We start from the raw sequence: 18,862 nt of genomic DNA, 5'->3' as shown, positions 1-18,862 counted from the left end.
AGGATCGGCGCCGACCAGCACTCACCAGCCTGAGAGGCTTGTCTGCTCACCCACCGGGGCGGGTTGGGGCTGGGAGCTGAGACTCGGGTTTCGGAGGTCAGATCCCAGGGAGAGGACTGGGGTTGGCTGCGTGAACACCGCCTGAAGGGGGCTAGTGCGCCACAGCTAGCCGGGAGGGAGTCCAGGAAAAAGTTTGGACTTACCTAAGAAGCAAGAGATCATTGATTCAGAGTGTGTGACGAGAGGGGATTCAGAACACAGCCTAAACAAGTTCCACAGATGGGCATGGGCTATCAGTGTGGACACCAGAGACGGGCATGAAGTACTAAGGCTGCTGCTGCAGCCACCAAGAAGCCTGTGTGCAAGAACGGGTCACTATCCACACCTCCCCTCCAGGGAGCCTGTGCAGCCCCCCACTGCCAGGATCCCGTGATGCAGGGACAACTTCCCCGGAAGAACACACGGCACGCATCAGGCTGTTGCAATGTCATGCTGGCCTCTGCCGCCCAGGCTCACCGCATTCCGTACCCCTCCCTCCCCCCAGCCTGAGTGAGCCAGAGCGCCCTAATCAGCTGCTCCTTTAACCCCGATCTGTCTGGGCAGGAACAGACACCCTCAGGCGACCTACACACAGAGACGAGGCCAAATCCAAAGCTGAACCCCAACAGCTGTGCGAACAAAGAAGAGAAAGGGAAATTTCTCCCAGCAGCCTCAGGAGCAGCAGATTAAATGTCCACAAAGAACTTCTCCACAATAAACTTGATGTACCCTGCATCTGTGGAATACGTGAATAGACAACAAATCATCCCAAAATTGAGGCAGTGGAATTTGGGAGCAATGGTAAATATATATTTTTCCTTTTTCTGTTTTTGTGAGTGTGTATGTGTATGCTTCTTTGTGTGATTTTGTCTGTATAGCTTTGCTTTTACCATTTCTCCTAGGATTCTGTCTGTCTGTCTTTTTGTTTGTTGGTTGGTTGGTTTTTTTAGTATAGTTTTTAGCACTTGTTATCATTGGTGGATTTCATTTTTGGTTTGGTTACTCTATTCTTTCTCTCTTCTTTTCTTTTCTAATTACTTTTTAATTTTTTATTTTTAATAATTAGTTTTTATTTTAATAACTTTATTTATTTATTTTTCTTTTTTCTTTGTTTTCTTCTGCCTTTTCTTCTGAGCTGTGTGGCTGACACAGTCTTAGTGCTCCAGCCGGGTGTCAGGCCTGTGCCTCTGAGGTGGGAGAGCTGAGTTAGCACATTGGTCCACCACAGACCTTCCAGCTCCACTTAATATCAAACAGCAAAAGCTCTCCCAGAGATTTCCACCTCAATGCTAAGACCCAGCTCCAGTCAACGACCAGCAAGCTACAGTGCTGGACACCCTATGACAAACAACTAGCAAGACAGGAACACAACCCCAACCATTAGCAGAGAGGATGCCTAAAATCATAATAAGGTCACAGACACCCCAAAACACACAACTAGACGTGGTCCTGCCCACCAGAAAGACAAGATCCAGCCTCATACACCAGAACACAGGCCCCAGCCCCCTCCACCAGGAAGCCTACACAACCCACTGAACCAACCTTAGCCACTGCGGGCAGACACCAAAAACAATGGGAACAATGAACATGCATCCTGAGAAAAGGAGACCCCAAACACAGTAAGTTAAGCAAAATGAGAACACAGAGAAACAAAGAGCAGATGAAGGAGCAAGGTAAAAGCCCACCAAAACAAACAAATGAAGAGGAACTAGGTAGTCTACCTGAAAAAGAATTCAGAGTAATGATAGTAAAGATGATCCAAAATCTCAGAAATAGAATGCAGAGAAACGTTTAACAAGGACCTAGAAAACTAAAGAGCAAAGAAACAATGATGAACAACACAATAAATGAAATTAAAAATTCTCTAGAAGGAATTAATAGCAGAATAACTGAGGAAAAAGAACAGATAAGTGACCTGGAAGATAAAATAGTGGAAAACACTACTGCAGAGCAGAATAAGAGAAAAGAATGAAAAGAATTGAGGACAGTCTCCTGGGACAACATTAAACGCACCAACATTCAAATTATAGGGGTCCCAGAAGGAGAAGAGAAGAAGGGACTGAGAAAATATTTGAAGAGATTATAGTTGAAAACTTCCCTAATATGGGAAAGGAAATAGTTAATCAAGTCCAGGAAACACAGAGAGTCCCATACAGGATAAATCCAAGGAGAAACATGCCACGACACATATCAATCAAACTATCAAAAATTAAATACAAAGAAAAAATATTAAAAGCAGTAAGAGAAAAACAACAAATAACATACAAGGGAATCCCCATAAGGTTAACAGCTGATCTTTTAGCAGAAACTCCACAAGCCAGAAGGAACTGACGGACATATTTAAAATGATGAAAGGGAAAAACCTACAATCAAGATTACTCTACCCAGCAAGGATCTCATTCAGAATCGACAGAGAAATTAAAACCTTTACAGACAAGCAAAAGTTAAGAGAATTCAGCACCACCAAACCAACTTTACAACAAGCGCTAAAGGAACTTCTCTAGGCAGGAAACACAAGACAAGGAAAAGACCTCCAATAACAAACCCCAAACAACTAAGAAAATGGTAATAGGAACATACATATTGATAACTACCTTAATGTAAATGGATTAAATGCTCCAACCAAAAGACAGAGTCTGGCTGAATGGATACCAAAAAAAGACCCTTATATATGCTATCTACAAGAGACCCACTTCAGACCTAGGGACACACACAGACTGAAAGCGAGGGGATGGAAAAAGATATTCCATGCAAATGGAAATCAAAAGAAAGCAGAAGAAAATTCATATCAGACAAAACAGACTTTAAAATAAAGACTATTACAAGAGACAAAGAAGGACACTACATAATAATCAAGGGATAGATCAAAGAAGAAGATATAACAATGGTAAATATTTATGCACCCAACATAGGAGCACCTCAATACATAAGGCAAATGCTAACAGCCATAAAAGGGGAAATAGACAGTAACACAATCATAGTAGGGGACTTTAACACCCCACTTTCACCAATGGACAGATCATCCAAACTGAAAACAAATAAGGAAACACAAGCTTTAAATGATACATTAAACAAGATGCACTTAACTGATATTTATAGGACACTCTGTCCAAAAACAACAGAATACACTTTCTTCTCAAGTGCTCATGGAACATTCTACAGGATAGATCATATCTTGGGTCACAAATCAGGCCTTGGTAAATTTAAGAAAATTGAAATCGTATCAGGTATCTTTTCCAACCACAATGCTATGAGACTAGATATCAATTACAGGAAAAAACTTGTAAAAAATACAAACACATGGAGACTAAACAATACACTAGTAAATAACCAAGACATCACTGAAAAAATCAATGAGAAAATTAAAAAATACCTAGAAACAAATGACAATGAAAACACAATGACCCAAAACCTATGGGATGCAGCAAAAGCAGTTCTAAGAGGGAAGGTTATAGCAATACAATCCTACCTTAAGTAACAAGAAACATCTCATATAAACAACCTAACCTTACACCTAAAGCAATTAGAGAGAGAAGAACAAAAAAACAACAAAGTCAGCAGAAGGATAGAAACCACAAAGATCAGATCAGAAATAAATGAAAAAGAAATAAAGGAAACAATAATAAAGATCAATAAAACTAAAAGCTGGTTCTTTGAGAACATAAACAAAATTGATAAGCCATTAGCCAGACTCAAGAAGAAAAAAAGGGAAAAAACCCAGATCAATAGAATTAACAATGAAAAAGGAGAAGTAACAACTGACACTGCAGAAATACAAAGGATCACGAGAGATTACAAGCAACTATATGCCAGTAAAATGGACAACCTGGAAGAAATGGACAAATTCTTAGAAATGCACAACCTTCCAAGACTGAACCAGGAACAAATAGAAAATATAAACAGACCAATCACAAGCACTGAAGTTTAAACTGGAATTAAAAATCTTCCAACAGACAAAAGCCCAGGACCAGATGGCTTCACAGGCGAATTCTATCAAGCATTTAGAGAAGAGCTAACACCTATCCTTCTGAAACTCTTCCAAAATATAGCAGAGAGAGGAACACTCCCAAACTCATTCTATGAGGCCACCATCACTCTAATACCAAACCAGACAAAGAAATAAAACTACAGGCCAATATCACTGATGAACATAGATGCAAATACCCTCAACAAAATACTAGCAAACAGAATCCAACAGCACATTAAAAGGATCATACACCATGAACAAGTGGGGTTTATCCCAGGAATGCAAGGATTCTTCAATATATGCAAATCAATCAATGCGATACACCATATTAACAAATTGAAGGAGAAAAACCTCATGATCATCTCAATAGATGTAGAAAAAAGCTTTTGACAAAATTCAACACCCATTTATGATAAAAATCCCTCCAGAAATTAGGCATAAAGGGAACTTACCTCACCATAATAAAGGCCATATATGACAAACCCACAGCCAACATCATTCTCAATAGTGAAAAACTGAAAGCATTTCCAGTAAGATCAAGAACAAGACAAGGTTGCCTATTCTCACCACTATTATTCAACATAGTTTTGGAAGTTTTAGCCACAGCAATCAGGAAAGAACAAGAAATAAAAGGAATCCAAATCAGAAAAGAAAAAGTAAAACTGTCACTGTTTGCAGATGACATGACACTGTACATAGATAATCCTAAAGGTGCTACCAGAAAACTACGAGAGCAAATCAATGAATTTGGTAAAGTAGCAGGATAAAAAATTAATGCACAGAAATCTCTTGCATTCCTATACACTAATGATGAAAAATCTGAAAGAGAAACTAAGGAAACACTCCCATTTACCATTGCAACAAAAAGAATAAAAAACCTAGGAATAAACCTACCTAAGGAGACAAAAGACCTGTATGTAGAAAACTGTAAGACACTGATGGAAAAAATTAAAGATGATATAAACAGATGGAGAGACATACCATGTTCTTGGATTTGAAGAATCATCATTGTGAAGATGACTCTACTACCGAAAGCAATCTACAGATTCAATGCAATCCCTATCAAACTACCACTGGCATTTTTCAGAGAACTAGAACAAAAAATTGCACAATTAGTATGGAAACACAAAAGACCCTGAATAGCCAAAGCAATCTTGAGAAAGAAAAATGGAGCTGGAGGATTCAGCCTCAGTGACTTCAGACTATACTACCAAGCTACCTTAATCAAGACAGTATGGTACTGGCACAGAAACAGAAATATAGATCAATGGAACAGGATAGAAAGCCCAGAGTTAAACCCACACACATAGGGTCACCTTATTTTTGATAAAGGAGGCAAGAATATACAATGAGAAAAGACGGCCGTTCAATAAGTGGTGCTGGGAAAACTGGACACCACTTTGTTTCACCAGGGTGTATCTATGCACATATACATACACAAATTGTGATAGCTCCATTAAAAATGCTAACCTATTTAAAGTGATCTCTGATTATTTCTACCACTCCCAAATGGAGGCCACCAATATTTCCATTTGACCAATAGCTATTTTCATTAGCTCTAGTCACCTAGTGGCATCCAATGTCCTTTCTTCTCCCATTTCATTGAGCCTCACTGAATGCACCCACAGATAATGCCCACTAACCCAAAATCTGCGCCATGTGCTGAATCCTGAAGCTCTCAAAGCCATCAATCTTTGGGATATCAGAGCAGGACTGGAATCCACAAAGAGCCTGAAAGAATGAGTACCAAAATAGCTCCAATATATCCAGAATTTTACATCTTTTAAGAAAACAGTTCTTCCACCTTCTAGTTCTTCCCTTCTAATTCCAAGGTCTCAATTCTTGTCCAAAGAGCCAGACTGGGAACATATACCATGTCATCCCTTCCATTTTTCTACTCACCCCATTTCCTATGACTCCTTCTTCAACCAGACTCAGAGCTTGGGGAAAAACAAAAAGCCTCTCCAAAGAAGATATACAGAGTGCCAACAAACACATGAAAGAATGCTCAACATCACTAATCATGAGAGAAATGCAAATCAAAACTACAATGAGATATCATCTCACACCAGTCAGAATGGCCATCATCAAAAAATCTAGAAACAATAAATGCTGGAGAGGGTGTGGAGAAAAGGGAACCCTCTTACACTGTTGGTGGGAATGTAAATTGATACAGCCACTGTGGAGAACAGTATGGAGGTTCCTTAAAAAGCTACAAATAGAACTACCATATGACCCAGCAATCCCACTACTCGGCATATACCCTGAGAAAACCATAATTCAAAAAGAGTCATGTACCAAAATGTTCATTGCAGCTCTATTTACAATAGCCCGGAGATGGAAACAACCTAAGTGTCCATCATCGGATGAATGGATAAAGAAGATGTGGCTCATATATACAATGGAATATTACTCAGCCATAAAAAGAGACGAAATTGAGCTATTTGTAATGAGGTGGATAGACCTAGAGTCTGTCATACAGAGTGAAGTAAGTCAGAAAGAGAGAGACAAATACCGTATGCTAACACATATATATGGAATTTAAAAAAAAAAAGTCATGAAAAACCTAGGGGTGAAACAGGAATAAAGACACAGACTTACTAGAGAATGGACTTGAGGTTATGGGGAGGGGGAAGGGTAAACGGTGACAAAGCGATAAAGAGGCATGGACATATATACACTACCAAACGTAAGGTAAATAGCTAGTGGGAAGCAGCCGCATAGCACAGGGAGATCAGCTCGGTGCTTTGTGACCGCCTGGAGGGGTGGGATAGGGAGGGTGGGAGGGAGGGAGACGCAAGCGGGAAGAGATATGGGAATATATGTATGTATATAACTGATTCATTTTGTTGTGAAGCTGAAGCTAACATACCATTGTAAAGCAATTATACTCCAATAAAGATGTTAAAAAAAAAAACAAACAAAAAGCCACCTGCATCCCAATCTAGACAGTGAAAAAGACACTTTTATAATAGGGCATTAAAACTCATCGTGATTTCAGAGGCCATCAAAATGATGCCTACATATTTTATATTTCATAATGTGTACCCTTTTAACATTGTGGAAATCTCAATTACCATTTTAAGACACTTAGAATAAGCAATTTAGATGCTCAATACGGCATCATTTTTTTGTTTGTTTTTGTTTTTGTTTTTGCGGTACGCGGGCCTCTCACTGTTGTGGCCTCTCCCGTTGCGGAGCACAGGCTCCGGACGCGCAGGCTCAGCGGCCATGGCTCACAGGCCCAGCCACCCCACGTCCTGTGGGATCTTCCCGGACCGGGGCACGAACCCGTGTCCCCTGCATTGGCAGGCGGACTCTCAACCACTGCGCCACCAGAGAAGCCCAGGTGTCATTTTAATACAACTGATTAAAATGGGTTACATAATGCATGAGTTAGAAGATTTTTAAATGTAGAAAATATGTAAGAGAAAATAACTTTCGTAGAACCACATAATAAATTCTACAATGCCGATAATTAAAGTAGATAAATACCAGAATCTACCATGCCATGTAAAATGAAGAAGACTGCCTAATATCAATTCTGCAAAGCATTTACACTGTTTACAGAAAATTTACAACACATAAAATCTTTTAAATAAAACTTCTCCTATCAATGTTAGCCACAATTTGATAAACAGTAACTCCCAAAAAACTATTGTCATTTATTCACCACTGATTTCAGTAAATCAAGAAAATGGAAATTTATGATAATATATTTTCTCCTAAATGTGAGTAAGCTTAGTACATTGACACTAAAAAACAAAATAATTTAATTGATAAGATCAGGTTACGACAAGATAGGTCATCACACAATTACTCCAGGAACTGGGAGGACAAGAGCACAACCAGGGAATGCCCTGTTCTCGCGTATGATTAGATAAATTTGCCTTATAAAATCATTTGTCACAACCGGAGTACATAAATGTTACAATAAAAGGTATGTGATCAAACTTGCATATGCAAATAATTTAAAAGGAGGGGATGATAAGTTTCTAAGTCAACAAAATATAAAAGATATGCATTAATTTTCTAAGAAATGTAACTAAGTACAAGTGAATGCTAGCAGGAACATTAAAAGACAGAAATAACAAAACACATCCCTTAACTTTTTAGGACTTTCTTCACCAAGCTTCCACTTAATTCTTTTCTCATACTATTGGGATAGATTTGTGATCTTTCCCCTTTTTAATGCTCTTTGATGACCTTTCTCCAGATTCTAATACAGCACATTCCATCAACCATTTTTTAAATGCACAATCATTCTGACACATTGAAAATAATCTGAAGTTTCAAATTCTATATAATTAAGTATATTCCGCATCTCATTGTTCAATTAACTTCACTCAGCATAAAACACTCATGAGTCTCTTCTACTCACTCCCTACTTCACTTATTTCAGCCCCAAAAGACTGGCTCTTCCTTAACCTGTGCTTCCAGATTACCATTCTTCCTTACTAATTGTTTCTTTACCCACTTCTCAGGATCAGCTGGCTAGATTAAACCAGGTTTGCCTCAGCCTCCTGTCAATGTAATTTGGAATACTTCTTCTAATTCCATCCACACAAAAAGCCTGTTGTGGCCCTGAAAAATGCACCACTCAGATCTCTTGCTATGGGGAACATAGTATATAGATGGCCCTAACTGCTGCTTTCTGAATCCACCCCCCTGTTCCTGCTGAGACCACACTTTCCACTGGTTGCCCCCAGCCAATGACTGAGCATGGGGATGCTGAGGCCAGCCCAAGCTTTCTTATAACTCTGCTGCAGTCTGAGACTCTTCCTAAGCAACTCTTCTTCCTTTCCTCTTTCTCTTACACGTGTTCCCCCCAATAAATCTCTTGCACATCTAGTATATAATGCCATTTTGGCATCCGTTCCTAGAGGACTCAATCTGGTACACCTCCAGCTCCATAGCCAGCCCATCTCTCTCAGCCTCTCCCAGTCCAGCAGGCCCAACATTAACCTAGTATGAACTCTCAGAGTTTCTTATTGCCAAGTAGTTATGACACTAGGAATTTTCTCACTTGAGGTACCTTCATACTAAAAAAGGTATCTAGTAGACACTCAATGAACATTAATTCTATTTGGTTGCCCTCAAAGCTGCACAGATTAACTTGAGGTTCTGAGAAAAAACCTGAAATTTACTCAGGAAACATAAATTAACTACACATTGTATATCTAGCACTGTGTTAGATGTGAAAAATTTGAAGTTCATTAAGGTATGGTTGCTGTCTTCAAGGAACCCCTGGGCTATTTGTAATAAAGGTAACCCTTAGAAAGCACTGTAGAGTTTGCAAAGCAATTTAAGATACTTTTCTTCACTTATGCCATGCAAATCCCTTTATATGGGGATAAACAAGGATCCCCTCCTATTAGTTTACTTTTTCGTGAGCCTGGACCCCAGAGGGAGCAGGGCAAGTGCCGAACCACAAGAAAGGGTCAAAGGCAGGAAAACCCCATTTTGCCACATGGAGGACTGAGTTGTATGAGTGATAAATCCAAGTCAAACTATTAAGAGAGACATATATATATGGACACTGTCAGGAGTTTAAAACTGACCATATTTGGCTTGAAAAGATGAAAATCCTACCCTCAGTTAAAGCTTTGCTCCTCAGCCGCCAAATCAAACATTGCAATACACTTACCAACTTGCAACACTCTTATGTTTAAATGTAACCACTTTTCTGAAATTTTACCATCTATAATTTAGACATAACGAGGGTTTTCTTTTAACTTGAAAATATTTTTAAATGCTTTTAATATTTTGACAAAAACCCTAAGAAATTGTGAAAATCAGTCTGAGCGGAAAAGATCAAGGGCCTTCTCAGAAGGTCTTGAAAGCAGACTTGGTTCACATCACACTGGAATCATTGAGGAGCATCTTCTGGGATGACTTCCAGCAGCAGAATGTGCTCAGACTGGACAGCTGCTGCTCTGTTTCCTCCCTCACCCTCCCCCAACATCAGATTTTTCAGATAAAATCAGGACCAAAATTAATATAATGGGGAAAGGAAGTTACAAAAACGAAGCCTGTGCAGTTGGAAAGTACCTTACCTTGAACCATAGCAATATTCTTCTCTTTATTCTTTTTTTGCTCAATACCCCATGAAAAAGTTTAGAAAAACTTTGTAAATTTCTAGGTTGACACATTAAAAAGTCTTTTTCACCACAGTTTAAATAGCTGCAAAGAAAGTAATTTCCAGAATATTATAAATACTAACATTACTGTTTTAAATGTAGCCAATGGCATATAGGTATCATCAATTTGATACCATCATCTATTTTATTAATAAATAAGCAAATACATGACAAGTTTTTAATTATAAAAAATTTGTCTTTGTCCTTTTTCTTCTTGAGAAGATTATTTCATGTGGCTTCCCCTTCAGCATCTATAGAACATGATTTTAAAGTAATTGTTTTATGCTCGAAACTACTTTTGATCACCTTAGCATACTTCTTTGCTACAAAAATATGTCTATAAATTGAAATTGATTTTTATTGCCTGTGATTTTAAACATCTAAGAATTATAAGTTTCCTTCTGGAATGAGGTATTGCTATAACAATTACATCATAATAATAAATAATAATAATTACTATTAAAGGTATTAGTAGTAAATAATTGATCAAGACAGTGTAAACGTTTCACAAATTTTGGTGAGTAATTACTAAACATAAAAAGAAAAATGCATTGGAAATGTTTATCTTAATAAGATGAATTAGGGGTAGTGCTTATGGCTTCTTGATTGAAGAAGACTGCTAACACCAATACTTTGAATTTGTCCCTTCCCCACTCTCCTCTCCAGAGGCTTTTACAGCACTGGGCACAGCAGCGTGATAAGTTCAAGATGGATGAGAGGTCTGCATTTCTTTGGTATGACATGGAAAAGGAGCAACTTTGAAAGGGTAAGTGGGAATGGAAAACAACAGATGAGTTATCAAGCAAATCAATTTTGTTAGAGTACATATGGAAGTTGAACAAATGAAAACTGATACCCTTAAAACCACTTTTACTCACATACGCCTTGTTAAGCTTCCAAATGCCTCCCAGTATAATCTGTGGATGTGGTTCTATTTGTCTGACTGATAGAGATGAAGAAAACTCCCCACATCACTCTATGAAACAGCAGCACAGGGCCCCTGTGCAACACCCTCACCTCCACAGGGAATCACCCCCAATCCTCTTATCTTAGGGATGCTACTGTACTTAATTATCAAGCTCTGTTAAGCTATGAATTTAAAAAATTAATTTGGTAAAATCCTAATTACCCAATACTTGATGAAGTTTACATTTTGTGAATATTGGTTCATTTACATCTTTTTAGCTTTAAGACTTCATTTAAACTAGCCTAGCAAAAATGAGCGATCAGCTGAACTAGTCAATAAACAAATTCTTAGTGGGTGCAAACTACATGCTCAACTTTGTATTAAATCATGAAATGGTCTCAAAATAAACGAGAAGCATGGACCTTATCCTCTGAGAGTTGCAGTCTTCCTGGAGAAAATTATATAGTGCCCCTAGAAAAGATGTAACTAATAAGACAATACCCTATAACAATACAATATATAAATACGATTTAATGCAATATAATAAACACACTATAACTTAATTGCCACATGACAAGTCCACGGGAAAGACATAACTATGGAATAGGAATTACATGAAATGAACAAAGAACTTTTACAGTGGAGATAATATACAGGGATTTGTAATATTTAGCCAATATTGCCCCTGAAGGGCATATATATTGGCTAACATTCTGGACAAAAATGAAATCTATAATTAGCTATCAGAAAAATGCCAATCAATGAGTGCTATGGTCTAAATGTTTATGTCCCCTGAAAACTCATATGTTGAAATCCTAATGCCCAATGTAATGGTATTAAGTGAGGCTCTGAGAGGTGCTTAGGTCAGGAGGGTGGAACACTCAAAAATGGGAGTGATTTTATGAAAGACCCCAGAGAGCTCCCTAGCCCCTTCCAACATGTGAGGACAAAGCAAAATGACAGCTGTCTATGAACCAGGAAGCCCTCAATTAACATTGTCTGCCAGCACCATGATCCTAGACTTCTCAGCCTCCAGAAATATGTGAAACAAATGTTTGTTGCTTATAAGCCATCCAGTCTATGGTATTTTAGTACAGCATCTCAAGAGGACTAAAGCAGTGAGATACTACTTACCATCCACTAGGATGACTATATTCAAAAAGATAAATAACAAGTGTTGGTAAGAATGTAGAGAAACTGGGCTTCCCTGGTGGCGCAGTGGTTGAGAGTCCGCCTGCCGATGCAGGGGACACGGGTTCGTGCCCCAGTCCGGGAAGATCCCACAGGCCGCGGAGCGGCTGGGCCCGTGAGCCATGGCCGCTGAGCCTGCGCGTCCGGAGCCTGTGCTCCACAATGGGAGAGGCCACAACAGTGAGAGGCCCGCGTACCGGGGGAAAAAAAAAAAAAAAAAAAAAAGGAATGTAGAGAAACTGGAACACTCCTACACTGCTGGTGGGAATGTAAAATGGTGCAGCCACTTTGGAAAAATTTGGCAGCTCCTCAAAATACTAAATATAGGGTTACAATATGACCCAGCAATTCCACCCCTAGGTATAGATGCAAGATAAATGAAAACATGTTTCTACAAAACCTTGTACCCAAATATTCACAGCAGCATTATTCATTATAACCAAAAAGGAAAAACAATCCAAATGTCCATCAATTAATTAATAGATAATATTAGTAAAAAGGAATATTATTCAGCAATAAAAAGAAATGAAGTACTGATGTTTAATGCAACATGGATAACCTTGGAAATATTATGCTAAATGAAAGAAGCCAGTCGCAGAAGGCCACATATTGTATAAATTATTTTATATGAAATGCCCAGAATAAGCAAATATACAGAGACAGAAAGTAGATCATGGTTGCCTAGGGCTGGGGAGATGGAGGGATTGGGGGATAATAGCTAATGTGCAAAGAATATCTTTTGGGGTGATGAAAGTGTTCTAAAATTTATTGTGGTGATGGTTTCAAAATGCTGTGTATATACCAAAAACCATTGAATTGTACACTTTAAATTTGTAAATTGTATGGTATGTGAATTATAGCTCAATAAAGCTGTTACTTTTTTTAAAAAAGGAAGCTTCCTTTAAAAAGGAAGTCTAAATTTTTTCCACATGGATTCTATCTTCTTTTTGGACCATTCTCTCAAGTCATACAAAGACATGTACTTATTTCTACTCTTTTAGTCCAGTGTTTTCTGAGGCACTTTAGAACTATTTGGGCTGAACCTGCAGCCATGTGGGTGGCCCCATCCCACCCTGTGCTCAGGGTCAGCCCACTCCCCTTGAAGAAGCATGAGCCACTCCCATTGATTTGGAACATTGTCCATCTGTTTCCCCTTCTTTCTTTTGTTGTTGAATAGCAATGTCCTGACTATTAAGCTCCAAAGGTTTTAGGATTAACTCTAGCTTTCTCATACTATCAGCTGAAGAATGTGGTGGAAAATAATGCTAAAACATAGTCGGGCCCTGATTTATTTTTCATTTCCCTTTGAAATAATTTATGTGCTTTATATCACAGATTGAAATTATTAATTGTATTTTGGATGTAATATCAGCATTCCCAGAGCATAATACTCTCACTGAATAGACGGTTGATGGAAAAATATCTGAGGTGTTTCTAGTATTCAGGGAAAAGCAACTGCAGAACTTGTTTTAGAATAACCATAAAATGTGTGACACATATGCAAATAATAAAAAGTTAGTGATTTTTATCCTTTAGCTGCTTCCAGAACTATAATCAACACCTCACTTGTGTCAAAAAATAAAGCAAAGCATATCATACAAGCAATATACCTTAAATATTTTATTAAATGGTTTCTTTCAAACCAGTGTCTTATCTCAAGCCTGGGGACCATAGTTAATTAATTACCCATCCATGCACCTGAAAAAGGCAGGAAGAGCCAGACATGTTAAAAAAAAAGTCCTAGACCAAGATGCAAGAGACCTGAGTTTACATCCTGGACCTAACATTTAATAACCATGGCAATTTTGTCAAAACTATGAACATCTCTGAGCCTCTGCTTCTTTGTCTCTAATATGGGTATAATAAAAATTGCCCTGCCTTTACCACAGGACAGTTCTTAGAAACAAATATAAAAGTATTTGGAGAAAAATATAAAAGATACATACAATATTAAGAGTTATACGTTGGATGAGAGAATTGGACCGTATTCAGTATGAGGCCACCTCCTCTCCCTTTGATTACCTTCTTATTTGCAAGCATTGACTCCCTTGGAAGAGTAATATGTATTGAGTATCTTTCCTGGTAATGACAGACTTAAACACTTTCTCTGGCATTTTGGTTCATTCTTACATCATTGCATTTTTCATTGAAGAATCCAAGGATAAAAGAGATTGAGTAACAAAGCTACATGGATAATGATTTTAGAACAGGAATTAAAACTTAACCCTAAATTCATGTTTTTTCTACTACATGATACTTTGGGGTAGGGGGCAGATTCTCCTTTCCTAGATCTCCTTTAAAGCAACCAAATTACAGTGTCCACCATCCATAGACCAGGAAATGGGAAGGCAAGATTATCTGAAGATTGTTATCAAGCTCGGATGGCAATAGGTCCCAATTTGCTCATGACAATCTCTGTCTTTGCTGGTTGTTCTAATATAATTATCAACAGTGCCCCCCTTTCACTCTCAAAAATGTTTTGGTTTGGACCTGAGATGCTAACACTGTCTTTACACCATGAAGGTTAATCAGGATCATCAAGGAATTAGATCAGTACTTCTCAACTGTCATTACTGGACATCAAAATTGTAGATTTGTAAATGTGCTACAGATTTAGATATTTTTTTAAAGTGGTATGAAGTTAAGCTAAAAGGGAATATAGATGTTTGAGGAAGATAAAAACCAGGTGAGCAACTAGACTGAAGAGACAACAAAGACAAGAGAAATAAAGAAGTCATGGAAATGTAAATGAAGAATTGCAATACTGGATGTGTCAACATATTTGTAGAAAAATAACTCACTTACTCATAAGATATTTTAAAAGACTGTTTGTAAAAGCAAGGTACTCCCCTAACACTTGATATTATCCCTTCCCAGGAAGCAAGTACAGTGAATAAGAATTCATTTCCCACTCCCCAAAGGGACATTTTAGCTAGGTTGACTTTTTTGGCCCCTGTATGGTTTCCAGTGACCCACCCCTCAGAAAGAGTATCAGTCTCAAACCAGTACTTGGTTTGCTTCTCATCTACCTCCTGATTTTAAAATAACCACAGGGATATGTCACTTTTTACTCTTGATGTTGCCAATCTTAATATTTTCTTCATTCTTGCTGAATTATCTAATTCTTACAACGCTTTTGCTATTTAAATTCAAAGTTGTAGGTACACATGGTGATGATGTGGAGCAACTAGAACTCTCATTTACTGCTGGTGGGAGTATAAATTAGTATAATCACTTTATAAAATTCGATGTATCTACTATAATTGAACATAAATTACCCTTTAACTCAGTGAATCTTCTCCTAGATATAAACCCAGCAGAAACGTGTCCATATCTGCACCAAAAGACATATTCAGAAATGTTCACAGCAGCATTATTCATAGCAGCCCTTAATAGCAAACAACCCAAATATCCATCAACGTTAGAATGGATAAATAAATTGTGGTTTAGTCATATAATGAAACACTATACAGCAATGAAATGAGATGAAATGAAAATGAAAAAAACTACTCCTCCTCTATATAACAAAGATGTACTATTCACAGTCATGTTTAATGAAATGAACTGGACTCAAAAAAAGTTTTATGTATGATTCTTTTTATGTAAAATTTGAAACAGGCAAGTCTAATGCATCATGTTAAAGTTCAGTTACTTTGGGAAGGAAATGAAGTTGGTGAGAGACATGGCAAGAGAGACTTCTGAGGTCTGGTAGTGTTCTATTTCTTGATCTGTGTGGAGGTTATAGGGTATGTTTTCCTTGTGACAACTCATTGAGCTGCATATTTATGATTTGGTATATATATATATATTGCTGTATATATATTAAGCTGTGTATATATTATACTTTGTAACAAGAATATTCATTAAATACTTCAACAAGAATATTCATTAAATTATGCATTTTTTCACAGTAAGTCTAATTAACATCCATCATCACACATAGTTACACATTTTTTTCTTGTGATGAGAGCTTTTAAGATCTACTCTCTTAGCAACTTTCAAATATACATTATTATTGACTATAGTCACCATGCTGTACATTACATCTCCAGAACTTATTTATTTATTACTGAAAGTTTGTACCTTTTGCCCCCCTTTACCCATTTCATCCACTCCCCACCCTCTTTGGCAACCACCAATTTTTTCTCTGTATCTACAAGTTCTATTTCTTCTTTTTAGATTGCACACATAAGTGAGATCATACAGTATTTGTCTTTCTCTAACTTATTTTAATTAACGTAATGTCCTCAGGGTTCATCCATGTTTTGCCAATGGCAGGATTTTCTTCTTTTTATGGTTGAATAATATTCCACTGAATATATTTGCCACAGTTTTTTAATCCATTCATCTGTTGATGGGCACTTAGATTGTTTCCATGTCATGGCTATTGTAAATAATGCTGCAGTGAACATGGGGGTGCTGATATCTTTTTGATTTAGTGTTTTTGTTTCCTTCAGATAAATAACCCGAAATGGAACTGCTGGATCATGTAGTAGTTCTACATTAAAAGATCCTTTGGCTGTTGTGTGGAGAAAGCAATTTCTGGGAGAAGAGTGGATGCAGAATCAAACATGGAGCCTGTTGAGATGGTTCAGTTAAGACGTGAACTTAGACCAGGGAAGGGAAGTGAAAATGGAAGAAAGTGAAAGCACTGGTTTTGAAGATTGAACTAACAGACTTGATGGGAAAGGAAGCAGTGAAGAAAATGAAGAAAATAAAGCTGACTCATAATTTTTGAGTTTGACCAACTGTGTGATGAGAATGACCAGAGGGTTGGATATGGGGGTGGACATCAACATCTAGTTTTTTGGAAATATAAAGTGTGAAATGTCAAAGTTGTCAGAAGGATATATGAATTTGAAGCTTGGAAACAGCAACAGCTAGAGCTATAAATTTAGAAATCATCTCTATTTATAGCCATTAAATTGGAATGCTTCATAACTTGGTTCTCAACCCTGCTTTTTTCAAAATTTTATCAGTGACTCTGGAAAAAGGTATAAGCAAAATCATGGTTTAACAGTAATTTAAGACACTGAAAACAGTCAAAAATAAGAAAATAACTCAAAGCATGACACTATTTAATAGGAATAATATAGTTATCCTCTTAGATTCAAATCATTAATTACTTCATACTAGCAGTGTGACCTAACCAAAATACAAATGAGTATGAAAGACTCAGAGATTTCAATATCCAATAGGATTAATTTGAATCAGCACTAGGAGAGAGTAGCCAAAAACATCAAAACAGTCTAGTGGCCAATATGAAGAAGGTAATATAGTATTCTTGCTCTACCCTGCACTGCTCAGACCCCAGACCAAGTGTTATACTTTAAGTGTGGTTTTTGAGATATGGAGCAGGTCCAGAGAATAAGAAAATTATAAGAAGCATTTGGTAACAGTGACACGTGAAGAACAACTGAAGGAAATAAATCTGTTTAGCTAGAAAAGAGATTCAGTAGGGACAGGGGTTGGTGTTCAGAAACTACTTTCAAATACTTCAAGAGCTGACATTTCACACTTTTTTTTATCTGTAGAAGTCAGAAGATGATAGAGAGATAAAGAAAAAGAAAGAAAGAGATAGAAAGAAGGAATAGGAAGGAAGGAAGGGAGGAAGGGAGGGAGAGAGGGAGAATTTTAGGTAGATAGATGACCCTGGCACATATGATGAAGAATGTTATAACAACCATATTGGGTTGCTTTATAAATTCCCCATTGCTAACTATTCCAACAGAGCCTGTATGCCACTTATGAAGATTCATTGATGGGTGATCATTAGTCTAGAACCTCTAAAGTTCTTCCCAACCCTGAGATATTGTTAGTAAGACTGTGACTGGGGAAAATAACACTTTGAAAAGGAAGAGAGCAAGAGAGCAAGAAAGAGAGAGGAAGGAGAGGAAGAAAGGGGAGAAAAAGGAAAACAGTTCTGTCATGGAAGCTCTTTCTCTGGCAGGAAAAAACAAACCAACAAGAAAACACTGAAGAAACTTAGGGGAAAATAAGATCCATGGCAGGAATGTAGACTTCTAAAGTAGGTTTTAATAGCCCAAAACATCTCCCTACATCTAAAAGAAATTTAACTGCATTTTAATCTTTTCCTAAAGGATAGTCCAACTCTTATAGATTATCAGCATCCTATAGCTAAAAATAACTTAAGCCTAAACAGTTTTTATTTGTCACCTCTTGCTTCTTCTATTATGCTATCTTTTTAATAAAAAAGACTTGCAATACATACATGGTGAAATTGGATAGGCTTTTCCAAGACAGTAAAATAATAACTCTATTTTTTGGCTCAAACATTTAGCTATTTGTGCTCTACTCCTTCAGAAAATACTTTGCTTTCATAGTAAGAGTCTTCAGAACCAAGTAATTTGAGTAGCATGCCCTTTACAGCAACATTCTGCAAATTCTACTATTTCCAAATAAAGTAGTGTGCAGTTTTTCAGGACCACAGTGTTTTACTATCTAAGTTTATTTTCAGTGACTTGTTTATCCAAGAGCTTCCAATGACCATAATATTATTTAAAAAGGAAAAAAAGCGTATTTGTTAGTAAAATGTGTAATTATGTGAATATATATAGACTGATAATAAGTGAGAAGCAAGATTTTTATATTCACTTA

At 37.4% G+C, this 18,862-nt stretch overlaps 1 long non-coding RNA gene across 1 annotated transcript; it reads left to right on the top strand.

Moving 5' to 3' along the window:
* The first annotated feature begins 475 nt into the window (after window positions 1-475).
* Window positions 476-17,124, top strand: LOC132524172 (uncharacterized). The gene is made up of 3 exons (XR_009541809.1): window positions 476-840; window positions 10,813-10,912; window positions 16,702-17,124. It is a non-coding gene; the product is annotated as an uncharacterized LOC132524172 (long non-coding RNA).
* The last annotated feature ends 1,738 nt before the right edge of the window (window positions 17,125-18,862 follow it).

The sequence above is a fragment of the Lagenorhynchus albirostris genome, chromosome 8 (assembly GCF_949774975.1).
Source record: "Lagenorhynchus albirostris chromosome 8, mLagAlb1.1, whole genome shotgun sequence".
Classification (NCBI taxonomy): domain Eukaryota; kingdom Metazoa; phylum Chordata; class Mammalia; order Artiodactyla; family Delphinidae; genus Lagenorhynchus; species Lagenorhynchus albirostris.
This window is presented reverse-complemented; position numbering and strand designations above follow the sequence as displayed.